This window comes from Mustela nigripes, chromosome 12 (genome assembly GCF_022355385.1).
Source record: "Mustela nigripes isolate SB6536 chromosome 12, MUSNIG.SB6536, whole genome shotgun sequence".
In the NCBI taxonomy this organism is placed as follows: domain Eukaryota; kingdom Metazoa; phylum Chordata; class Mammalia; order Carnivora; family Mustelidae; genus Mustela; species Mustela nigripes.
In genome coordinates, this window is record NC_081568.1 from 123217638 (window position 1) to 123230860 (window position 13223).

Here is a 13223-nt window from a genome sequence, read left to right on the forward strand (position 1 = left end):
TTCTTCTTCTGGAATCCCAATTATTCTAATGTTGTTTCATCTTATGGTGTTACTTATCTCTCGAATTCTCCCCTCGTGGTCCAGTAGCTTTTTGTCCCTCTTTTGCTCAGCTTCTTTATTCTCTTTCATTTGGTCTTCTATATCGCCAATTCTTTCTTCTGCCTCATTTATCCTAGCAGTGAGAGCCTCCATTTTTGATTGCACCTCATTAATAGCTTTTTTGATTTCAACTTGGTTAAATTTTAGTTCTTTTATTTCTCCAGAAAGGGCTTTTATATCTCCTGAGAGGGTTTCTCTAATATCTTCCATGCCTTTTTCGAGCCCGTCTAGAACCTTGAGAATTGTCATTCTGAACTCTAGATCTGACATATTACCAATGTCTGTATTGATTAGTTCCCTATCCTTCAGTACTGCCTCATGTTCTTTTTTTTGTGTTGAATTTTTCCATCTTGTCATTTTGTCCAGATAAGAGTATATTAAGGAGCAAGTAAAATACTAAACGGGTGGCAACAACCCCAGGAAAATATGCTTTAACCAAATCAGAAGAGATCCCAAATCGTAACGGGTGAGAAAGGGGATAAAAAGAGGTTCAAAAAGAAAGAAAAAAAGAAGAAAAAAAAAAGAATTTAAAAGACGAAAATGAATAAAGAAAAATATAAAAAAGAAAAGAAAATATATATATATTAGATAAACTAGTTAAAAAACGTTAAAAAAGGAAAAGGGTAAAAGTTAAAAAAAATTAACAGAAGAAGAGAAAAAAAATGAAAAAGAAAAAAATTAAATTAACTGCAAGACTAAAAAAAATCACAGGGAGAAAGCCATGAGTTCTGTGCTTTGCTTTCTCCTCCTCTGGAATTCTGCTGCTCTCCTTGGTATTGAAACCGCACTCTTTGATCGGTGAACTTGGTCTTGGCTGGATTTCTTGTTGATCTTCTGGGGGAGGGGCCTGTTGTAGTGATTCTCATGTGTCTTTGCCCCACGCGGAATTGCACCACCCTTACCAGGGGCTGGGCCGAGTAATCCGCTCGGTTTTGCTTTCAGGAGCTTTTGTTCCCTGAGCACTTTCCGTAGAGTTCCGGATGATGGGAATACATTGGCGTCCTCCTGGTCTCCCGCCCAGAGGATCCGAGAGCCCGGGGTCCCACTCCTCAGTGTGCCCTCAGAGAACAGCGCCCAGTAACTCCCGTCTGCCTGACCTCCAGCCACGCTCTGAGCTCACCGAGCCTGTTGCCGGTTCAAGGTAACACTGAGCTGTGAGCTTACTGTCGGCTCTGTCTCTGTAGCCAGTTTTCCCGTTCCAATACCCGCAAGCTCTGCGACACTCAGACATCCCCGATCCTTCTGTGACCCTGCGGGACCTGAGGCCACGCTGACCCCGCGTGGGCTTCACCCCGGTTTAGCCTCTGGAGCTATGTCCCTCATCAGAACAGACTTTTAAAAGTCCTGAATTAGTGCTCTGTTGCTCCGCCACTTTCCAGGAGCCGGCCCCTCCCCCCGGGGTCTATCTTCCCGTCGCTTTGGATTCACATCTCCGCCGGTCCTACCTTTCAGAAAGTGGTTGTTTTTCTGTTTCCAGAATTGCTGTTCTTCTTCTCTTAGATCTGCCGATGGATTTGCAGGTGTTTGCAATCTTTAGATAAGCTATCTAGCTGATCTCCTGCTAGCTGAAGTAGTCTCAGCCTGCTACTTCTCCACCATCTTGACTCCTCCTCCGAAATGAAACTTCTTGAAAGAATATGTATGAATGGCAAATAAGTGAAACAAATCATAGAAGGAGTAATATATATTACACTATTTACATTAAATTCTACATAGTTCAAATTAATTTATAGTGTCAGAAAGCAGATCAATGACTTCCAGAACAGGAAGGGAGACATGGGGGAAAAGAAGAGATTGCAAAGGATGTGAGGAAATTTCTTGAAAGGGTGAATTTATTGAAAGTCTTGTTTATGTTGAAGGTTTCCTGATGGGGTTAGAAAATATTCAAAACTAGAATTACTGTTGAATCATAAATTAGTGTAAAAATGTGTGGTATGTTTGACCATTCGTCCATTAAAAGGCATCTGTGCTTTCCCCAGTTCGTGGTTATTGCAGTTAAATCAATATTGAACCTAGTGTACATGTTGTGTGAACATAATTTTTCATTTCTTTTGAGTGAAATGCCCTAGACAACTGCTTGTGCCATATAATACTTCCATGTTTAGGTTTATAGGAAATTTCTAAAGGATTTACCAGACTATAACATTTTTAAAAAATTTTTATTAACATATAATGGATTATTTGCCCCAGGGGTACAGGTCTGTGAATCGTCAGGCTTACACATTTCACAGCACTCACCACAGCACATACCCTCCCCAATATTCATAACCCAGCCACCCTCTTCATACCCCCTTTCCCCCAGCAACCCTCAGTTTGTTTGTGAGATTAAGGGTCTGCTATGGTTTGTCTGTCTCCCGATCCCATATTGTTTCACTATAACATTTTACACTTCTGCCAGCAGTGTTTTTTCACACCAATATTGGTATTATTGCTATTTTTTGTTAATCATTCTGGTGGGTATGTAGTGATGTCTCATGATAGATTTAATTAGTGTTTCTTTCATGTCTGTTACTCAATTTCTAATTAGATTATTTTGTTTTGTTTTGTTTTCTGTTGAGCTTTAAGAGCTAAACAGAGGTGAAGGAAGTAGGGATTTTTATAAAGGGGTAACATAGTAATCTTTGTGGTGATTTTGTATCCTGACTCTGGTGGTGGTTTCATAAACCTATACATGTGATAAAATTATGAAGAACTAAACACACATAGACACATAAACAAATGAATGCAGTAATCATGGGTAGTGTGAATGTCAATATCTTGGTTGTGCTATTGTACTATAGTTTTAAAAGATTTTCTTACAGAAGGAAATGGGATAAAGAGTATGCAGAATATTACTATATTATTTCTTTTTTTTCAAGGTTTTATTTATTTATTTGTCAGAGAGAGAGAAAGCACTCAAGTAGGGGGGATGACAGGCAGAGGAAGAGGGAGAAGCAGGCTCCCTGCTCAGCAAGGAGCCCAATGTTGGACTGGATCCCAGGACCCTGGGGATCATGATCTGAGCCAAAGGCAGCCATTTAATCGACTGACCCACGCTTGCATCCCTACAATATTTCTTATAACTACATTTGAATTTACAACAATCTTTAAAATAGTTTCAAGTGAAAAAAATGAATGTGTCCAAAGCTATACTGTCTGCAGGGAGTCTGCCTATCCCTCTCAGTCTCCTTCTGTCCCTCCCCCCACCCCCAGTTTCTCTCTCTCAAATAATTAATTAAAATCATATAAAATTTTAAAAAATGAACTCTGAAGCCATGAAAAGACATGAGGAATCTTAAGTACATATTACTAAGTGAATGTAGTTGTTCTGAAAAGGCTACTTATTGTGTGATTGCAACTATGTGACTTTCTGAGAAAGGTGAAACTATGGCAACAAGAAAAATATCAGTGGTTGTCTGGAGTTGTGAGGTGGAGGGATGCAGAGAAGGAGCATGGAGGATTTCAGGGCAGTGAAAATACTTTGTATAATACTGTAATGATTATCACATATCATTATATATTTGTCCAAAGCCATCGAATATACAACACCAAGAGTGAATCTTAATATGAACTATGAACTTTGGTTGACTAAGATGTGTTTATGTAGGTTCATCAACTGTAACAAATGTGCCACTCTGGTAGGGGATTTTAATATTTAGAGAAGCTATGCATGAGTGGAGGTGGGAGATATATGAGAAATCTCTGTACCTCCCTCATAATTTTTCTGTAAACTTAAAATTGCTCAAAAAGATAAGATCTTTTTATTTAAAGAGATTTTATTTATTTATTTGAGAGAGATAGAGAGCAAGAGCATGAATGGGGGTGGGTGAGAGGAACAGAGGGAAAGGAAAAATCAGGCTTCTCATTGAGCAGGGAAACCTATGGGGAACTCCATCCCAAGACCCTGAGATCATAACCTGAGCCAAAGGCAGATTCTTAACCACTGAGCCACAAAGGCACCCCCAAAATAATATTTTTAAAAAATAGTTGGTGAGGTTTCTTGCTATCTGTTGTATATGATGTGAGTCATTTGCATCTTAATTTGTAATAAAATTAATAAACTTTCCAATAAATACTCCAATTATAAATGCATCATAAGAATTATAAATGTCATGAGATAGTTTACTTACCATCAATTGGGGATATCAAATCATTTGGGTCAATTTTTTCCTGTATGTAACTAATGGAAGACCGTTGCTCCTAGAGAAAATGGATCATGAATCCACCATTCCTAAACAGTGGTTTCTCTCCCTATTCTCCTGAAGTCCAAATCATAATATTTTCTTCATTGTTTTTGTGGCTGGAGTTTAATTGTCAACTTCTTATAGTTGTGGATTTTTGGATATTTAACAAGTAATTCATGGGGCACTTAGGGAGGCTCTGTAGGTTAAGTGTCCAACTCTTGATTTCAGCACAGGTCATGATCTCAGGAACCTGGAATCAAGCCCAGTGGTGGGCTTCGTACTCAGCAGGGAGTCTGCTTGATGATTCTCTCTTCCTTCTCCTCTGCCCGCCACACCCCATGTGCATGCATGCTCTCTCTCTCTCTCTCTCTCTCTCTAAATAAATCTTTTTTAAAAACTAACTCAGGAAAGTTTCTAAAAAATTAATTCATATCTTCAATTGTCTTTTGAAATGCTTACTTATGTATAGGTTTTTGGTTTTGTTTTGTTTCATTTCTTGGGGTAGTTCTATGTCTTATTTGAACCTCTACTAGTTAGCACCATTCCTAGCACATAGATCTTAAATGAATATTTATGGAGTGAATGAATGAGTGGGTGAGCGAATGAAGATAGTAATCATGTTAACATCATATGACAGTCTTTTATTTTTTCTATTATATGCAATCAGTAAGCACTTACTATTTTTTCTTCATGACTTATAATTTTATGGAAAAAAGCAATTTCAGTTATATGGTGATTAATGATTTTTTAAGAAAATTAAGCTTCAAAAACTTGACATTGCAATAACTTGTATTCTCAAGTCATAAAAACTAACTGCTTTAGGCATCATAAGAAAAGGAACCTTCTATGTATTTATAACTAGGGATAAAATACCTCTTCCAAGACAGTATTATGTATGACCCCATTACAAATTTATTCCAAGCTTCCAGTTACTCCTGTGTGCTCTGCTTTCTCCTCCAGAAAGCTACCCACACATGGAGTATTTTCTTCCCTCACCTCAGGTATCTTAAAATCTGAGTGCTTTCTTATCCCCATTTAATTAAAACAATTAATCTGTATGTCACTTTTGTGAAATCAGTTGCAACATGCAAAGCAAATTTTGCATTTATAGCTACCAATTTTAATCAATGACTGAAATTACACATTTATCTCTTGTTAAATTACTTTCAAATAACAAGTAAGTATAGAGTTGTGGAACCTCAACCAGACGTGATCTGACCACCCATGCCTGCAAATTCCTGGATACATTTCAATCTGACAGCAAAGGAACAATTGCTGCTGTCCATTTCTGGGAAGAAGTGAGGGTAAAATGAATAGATTCTATGATCACTTGCTTTGTCAGGAGCATTAAAAAAAATAATAACAACCATCAAAAGACCCATACTGAACACTTTACCTCTCATAACTCATGTAATTCACATATCCACCTAAGGAGGAAGGTAGTATAATTCTCATTTTTAATGAGGGAATAAAGGTTCAGAGATTGTAACTGTTCCAGAACAGATACACAGAGGACTCTCGGTCTCATCCTAGGAACTGGACCCTTTCTGGTTCAGCACAGAGATTCAATACCACTCCAACCCCTTGTATCAAGGGTAAACCTTCCATCAACTGCTGAAGTATAATCCAGTCCTTTCCTACTCAATATCTCAACACCTACAGGTACACAGTTTATGCTTGAGATAACATTTTTATCATTTCTATTCAGACTGATGTATAGTTCCCTGTCATAAAACCTTCCACTTAAAATTCTAGAATGTATCATAGGGCTTCTCTATCATTTCAAATTCTGTTGATGAACTTCCTAAAAAGTTTGTAGATAGATAAAAGAAATTCTTTTAATTAATAGAAGGAAAGTTTCACTACTTAATTGTGGATCAGGAATTAATCATATATTTATATGAGCTCTGTCTACCTAAATAAGTTTTAAATCATGTTACTTACATCCTTGGTTACTAATCATCTATAATCCAACACTAAGCTATTAAGCTATTAATTTAAAATACTAGTACATTTCACATGTGGGTAAAGTATATGTGAATTCTATTCCTTATATTGATGTATACATTTAATACATATGTAAAATATGTAATATATAATAAATGTATACATCATACATATACATATAATAAAATTTGGGATATATATATGTATATACATATATAAAATCTCACTTTATTGCATCCAAATATATTCCTACCAATTGGTTTGCATCTAAATATCCATCCTTTTTAACTGAACTTTCCCCTAATATTCATTCTTTCAGTAAACATTTATTGAATCTACAGTTTATGTTGAATTAGAAATAACTTGTCATTTGCTTTTTTTACTAAAAAATGAGATTCTTAGACAAGTTATACTACTTAAGAGCATGCAGTATCAGATATTTCAAGCACTGACTAATCACTGAAGAATAACAGTGTTATTGCTTAAGTGTTTCATTACTGCAATTACTCTGAAACTTCACCAGTTCAATCACATATTTAGCTAATGATATTGATACATTTATCCTGATATTCTCCATTATTTTAAAAAGTCTCATTGTGAGGTAGCTGGATGGCTCATTAGGTTAAGCATCTGACTCTTGGTTTCAGCTCAGGTCATGATCTCAGGGACATGGGATCAAGCCCCACATGGGGTTCTATGCTCAGAAGGGAGTCTGCTTGAGATTTCCTCCTTCTGCCCCTCCCCTGCTTGTGTTTGCTCTCTCTCTCAAACAAATAATCTTTTTCTTTTTTTAAAAATAAGTCTGATCGTATTATCTTTATAGCCAGGAAAAAGAAATGTAGTATGATTAAAGATATAGTGATAAATTAACAATGTATTTTTTCAAGTTCATTCACTGAATTTTGTGATAGAAATTTTATTGTGGACTAAATTTTAGCTTAATCTTCATTTGAAGGTATCTATGTACTAAAGTACTGGATTCTAGCCTAGAAATTAATAGTTACCAAAGGTAGACCAAATTAATTATATATGTATTTGGAATAATCATCAATAACATTAGCCAAGTATTAGTGTTTCTATAAACACCATTTTTATTTCCACTGCAGTTACTCAGATGTTTACCTTGAGTTGAGGGAAATACCTTTTATCATATATTTATTGCTATAATGTTTTAATTTAGCAATTCTACTAGCTTGCCTATAATTTAGATAGTAATAGGATAAAGATCTCACTATCTGCCTCAGAAATATGGCCCTTTAAAAAAGTTTCTCTCCTTTAAACTTTGTGTTTCATAGTATAAGATAATGCTTCATTCTGATATCAAAAACCATGACATGCAGTCATCCATTTTGTTTTCTTCTGTTACATATTTAATCAAAATAGATGATCTAGAACTTCTTTTACTGGGTATATGCCCATCTACTTTTGCAGACAGTAATTTTTTCCTGGATAACACAGAGCTTTAAGAAATACAAAAATATTTTAATAGTTATAAACTCCTATATCACACATTACATTTTTTATTATATTAAATGTTATTTTACTTTTATCACACATTTTCTTCTAAGTTTAAAGAAACTTCCCTTTTATCTTATTATTACCATGAAAAATAAATTTTTACCCAATGTAGCACCTCAATTGATTGCATTATTTCACTATTTGGCAAAAATGCTAATATTTTTATAGCAGCTTTATTAAAGATGTAATTCATATTCCATGTAATTCACCAGCATTGTATAATACATAGTTGCTAATTCAGTATCATGATTCAGGACAGATATGTGACTTTATTCCATTCCAGTTTATATAAGTTCATGAGAAAAACATTATGAAGAGTATCTTAGTATACAAATTGTTCAGCTTTCTGATCTTTATACAGGTAGTACCAACATATATTTTGTATTATATTTAGACATTTTGGCTTGAAAATTAACTTTTAGTTCAAATGAGAGTGTCTACAACTATATAAAAATGTCTTTAATTGTCCATCCTGTGACACAGCTCTGGAGATTAAGCAAGGTAGGAATGAGGAAGTCTAATACTGTTGTAAAAATTATGTTTGTTTCCAAAATATTTTATATCAATTTTAGCTGAATCAAAAAATATATATATTTTACATTAATATAGTAGTTTATATTTGTTTCCAGAATATGTTCACATTATTACCTCATTCTAGCCTTGTGAGGTAAGATGGAAAGCAGATACCATCATGTGTATTTAATCACTGGGTAAACTTATGACTAGCAAAATGTATTTTAAATGCATACTGTTTTCAGAGCTCTTAGACACATAAAGGTAGCAATTATAGGACTTTTAGATAAAAATTAGTACTATCTTACAAAGACAATATTACCTGAGCATTAAAAATAATTTCATTTTCCCTATTGTAACCTCTTTTGAATCTGTTACTTTTCACCCCCTGTTACTGAATTTACATTTATATTTCATGTTTTTCCTTCATCTATTGAGAGAAAGGACTGTGTACTTTGGAATTTGTATCTTCAGTATCTAGCAAAATGAAGGTAATGCAGAAGATGGCTAATAAATATCTGTTCAATTACTGAATTTTTCTTTTCCAGAAACAATCTGCCTGCATTTTTTTCCTCTATCTTCAGTGGAAATCTGTTCAGTGTCTAAAAAATATTTATATATGCCTTAATTTTATTATATTGGAAACAAGAATTTCCATGCTAAGTCACAAACTTTATTGTCCAATGTAGTGTTGGTTGATTGAATGATTGTGTCATTCATTCACTCATCTCATTTTATTTAATTCACTAAATATCTCTTGGCCATCTAACTATGTATTTGATATATTGTTGGACACTGAGGATTCAAAAACACCCATAATCTTTTCCATCATAGACTGGGAAGAGAGAAATTAATTCAATGCATACCTTAAAGTGTGAAAACTCCTAAATAGGGAAAAGTGTGTGAGTTATGAAATCTTAGGGTGAGAGCTGGTTTACCCTACACATAACACCAGAGAAGACATTACAGACAATGTGAAAGAATTGAAGCTATCTGAAAAATAAGATTTTAAGTAAGTTGCATGAAAGAAATAATTCTTCTAGCCAGGGAAAAGATCATATATTAAAGGCAAAAGATTTATGCAATCTGAAGAGAATCCACAGTATAAAGATCACATGTTAAATATCTAATTTCAGGAGGAAAGGTGACCTATTTCAGAACAAAAAAGAAATGTGGTGAACAAGTAGAAGTATGATATCAAAGGAAGGATGAGACAGAAGCAAGGGTCAGATTAGTGAGAAATTGCATGTTGTCTTAAAGGGTTTTTGTTTATAACCTCAAAATGAAATTTACTGAATGTTTTAATTAATACATGTGTACTCATAGTTGAGACTTAAATAGTCATCATCATGATTCTGGTTTTATTCATGAATGCTGGAAATGAGAATGGAGAAAGTGCTTAGAAAAATATCATTTTCGTGTCTAGGTCATAGTTTAAGGGATGATGCTTTAGGTAATAGTAAATATAGTAGAATTTTTTCAAGAAATTGGTTGGATTCTTGGCTGTTCAAGAGGTTAAAAAGTATACAGGACTTACTGATTAGTTGGATGTTGGCAAGTGATGGAAGAAGGATTGACTGTATTAGGGAAGCCCAGCATCTTTCTGGATTTAAAACTTCTATTTATAAATAAAAGTTGGCAATGAGAGAAATTGAAGAAGGAAAGATTTCTGTCTCAGCTGTGCCGTATATGAGATGACTTCTTTTGTGTTTTGTGTTTTGTGTTTGTGTTTGTGTTTGTGTTTGTTTTATGCAGCCTCCATGCTGGGCTTGAATGTGGACCTTATGGAACTTGAACTCAATACCCTGAGATCAAGACCTGAGCTGAAATGAAGAGTTAGATGTAGGGGTGTCTGGGTGCCTCAGTCAATTAAGCGGCTGACTCTTGGTTTCAGCTCAGGTCACGATCTCAAGATTGAGATTTCAGGGGTGTGAGATTGAAACCCACCCTCCCCCACAATTGGGCTCCATGCTCAGTGGTGCATCTGCTTTTTCTCCCTCTCCCTCAGCCCCTCTCCCTGTCTCATGCTCTCTCTCTCTCTCAAATAAATATATATAATACATATAATATATATACAATATATATTGTATATTATATATATTTTATATATAATAGATATTATTATATATAATATCTATTTTATATTTTATATATAATATTTAATAGATAATTTATATATTTTATTTTATATATAATAGATATTATTTTATTTATAAAATAATATATATTTTATATATATATATATTTTTTAAAGAAGAGGATGTGTTCAGAGGTGGGAATCATTAAATATCTGGTAACTTCACTTGAAGGAACATCTAGCTACAGGTTTCTATTTTCTTTGGAAATAAAAGCAAGAAAAGTAAAGAGAATGAGGGGGTATGAGATGGTGGTGGAATGGGTTGAAAATATGAGGAAAATGGAAATAGTCTTGTTGAAAGACTATTCATCCTCCATGTCATCTTTTTAAAATTATCTAAAAATAACTCTTTGGTGGATCCTAATTAAAACTGGTCCTGGTCAATTTTGCTTTTTGTCACACGTGCTTTTTAATTTTTATTTCATTTACACAACTAATACGATTTTTCAAGAAGGAGAGAAAAATTGAAATATTCCTTGATAGAGGCACATTGTTAATTAGATAGATCATAATTGACCCTTTTCTGTCTGTTTCATATACAAATGTGTATACTTAAAGAGAAATATAGTTTCTTTATTAGAAATGTGTTCATTCACTTGCAAATGAGAGAAAGACAGTGACAAACATATAAGGCTTTATTTTTCCCATGCGAGAAGATTATGGAAAAACAAGAGAAAATAACTAAGCAGAATGCTGGTATTTTTAAAAATCTAGGTCTTAATGCAGTTCTGACATTCATTCTAATATGTTGGTAAAAATAAATTCTTCAATATTAATTTTAGAAGGGTAGAACTAAATTTTTGTATTTTAAATAAAATATATAATCCATCAAGAGAAAATAAATTTTTAATAATAAAATTATTAAACATTTATTAACATTCTAATATAAATTATTAGCTACTATATTTGTTCTGCTGCTTCCATAGAAGCCTGCCCTGCTGTCAAGGACATTCTCATACCTGTCATCTCTAATGTAGTTTTTCTGCTGAGATTTCAGTATTTTCTTTAACTCTTTTGAGAGATCACTTGCAAAAGCACCATCTCCAGAAGCTCTTCTGATCTTCGATCTTCGCAATGGTTCTGAGTTGCAGTACCTTTCCCCAGTGTGTCATCCCTTTCCCTAGTGAGAGTCTATTCCTCTTTGTGGTTTTTCCCTGAGTCTGTGATAACACTCTTTAGGGGAGTAGAAATGGAAGGAGGCAGAGGAAGTGAAGGAGGTCAGGGTTAAAGAAAATTACGAAGGCCTGTGGTGAGATATCAGAGATTAGTGGGAAGGGAAGGGGTTAAAGAAGAGGAGGGGAAGGAAAAATTAGGGAAGCACCAGAAAAGTGCATAAACCTTCTTTCCGTAGTTCGGCAATTGTGAACATGGCTGCTATAAACATTCAGGTGCACACGCCCCTTTGGAAACCCTCAGTTTGTTTTGTGAGATTAAGAGTCTCTTATGGTTTATCTCCCTCCCGATCCCATCTTGTTTCATTTATTCCTTTCCTACCCACCAGAATCCCCATGTTGCCTCTCCACTTCCTCATATCAGGGAGATCATGATAATTGTCTTTCTCTGATTGACTTATTTCGCTCAGCATAATACCCTCTAGGTCCATCCACATCGTCACAAATGGCAGGATTTCATTTCTTTTGACGGCTGCATAGTATTCCATTGTATGTATATACCACATCTTCTTTATCCATTCATCTATTGACGGACATGCCGGGGAGTGGGGTAGGGAGGGGGTGGTTGGGTTATGGACATTGGGGAGGGTATGTGCTATGGTGAATGCTGTGAAGTGTAAACCTGGCGATTCACAGACCTGTACCCCTGGGGCTAATAATACATTATATGTTAATTAAAATTTTTTTAATTAAAAAAATGAAACTGCATAAAGCTGTTGACCAGTGTCTGAAATAGAAGTGCACTGACAAAAGTATTTTGATATAAAGATAATGAATTCACAACAACAACAAAAAATGCTTGCATTCTTCCTGCTGAGAACCAGTGTTCTAATTACCCACACAAAATCTTGAGGTCAACTGTTACTGTCTTGCTGGTGCTGAGCTATGCCACAGCCTACCCTCAGTGTAGGAAGATGATCTGGAGCTTCAACAATGATATCTGCATTCATGGCAGGAAGAAAGACATAAAGGAAGCTTTCAGGTGCTTTATGCAGAAATAAACTTGGAAGTAGTTAAGTCACTCTTGCAGAATGACATTTGGCCTAGCCATCATCACCAGACGTGGTGGAAAGAAGTGTACTTTTTTTTTCTCTTTTGGCGAATTTTGATTGGTATATAACTCGGTTCCAACTAAGATCTTTTGACTTGCAATAAATTTTAGTATTTTCCAATTACCATTTTTTTTATTTGTAGAAGGAAAAAAATACTGTATTTACCTACATTGTTTCCATTTCAATTTCTCTTACTTGCATCAGGTAGATTCATGTTACTTTCTGATGGGGATTTCCTTCGGCTTGAGGGACACTTTTCTTTTAACATTCCCTTTCTTTGTTTTCTCTTTCTGGCACTCAGAATATACAAATATCTGTCCTTCTATTTATATTTTTTAAATCACCTAAATTATTAAATTTTTCTTTATTTTTTCTTGATGCTTTCTGAGGTAATTCTGTGACTATTTGAACTCATTAATTTATAGCTTACCTGTATCAGTTCTGTTATAAATCTCATTCATGGAGTTCTTTATTTAAACTGCTTTTATGTTTAATATTTCCAATTAGTCCTTCTGTTAGCAATTGTTAACAAAACAGTTGTTTCTCCTTGTCCCTGTTCCATATTATTGAAATTTACCTCATATCTTTGAGGGTGTTATAAATCTTACTTCTGCTTGCTTAT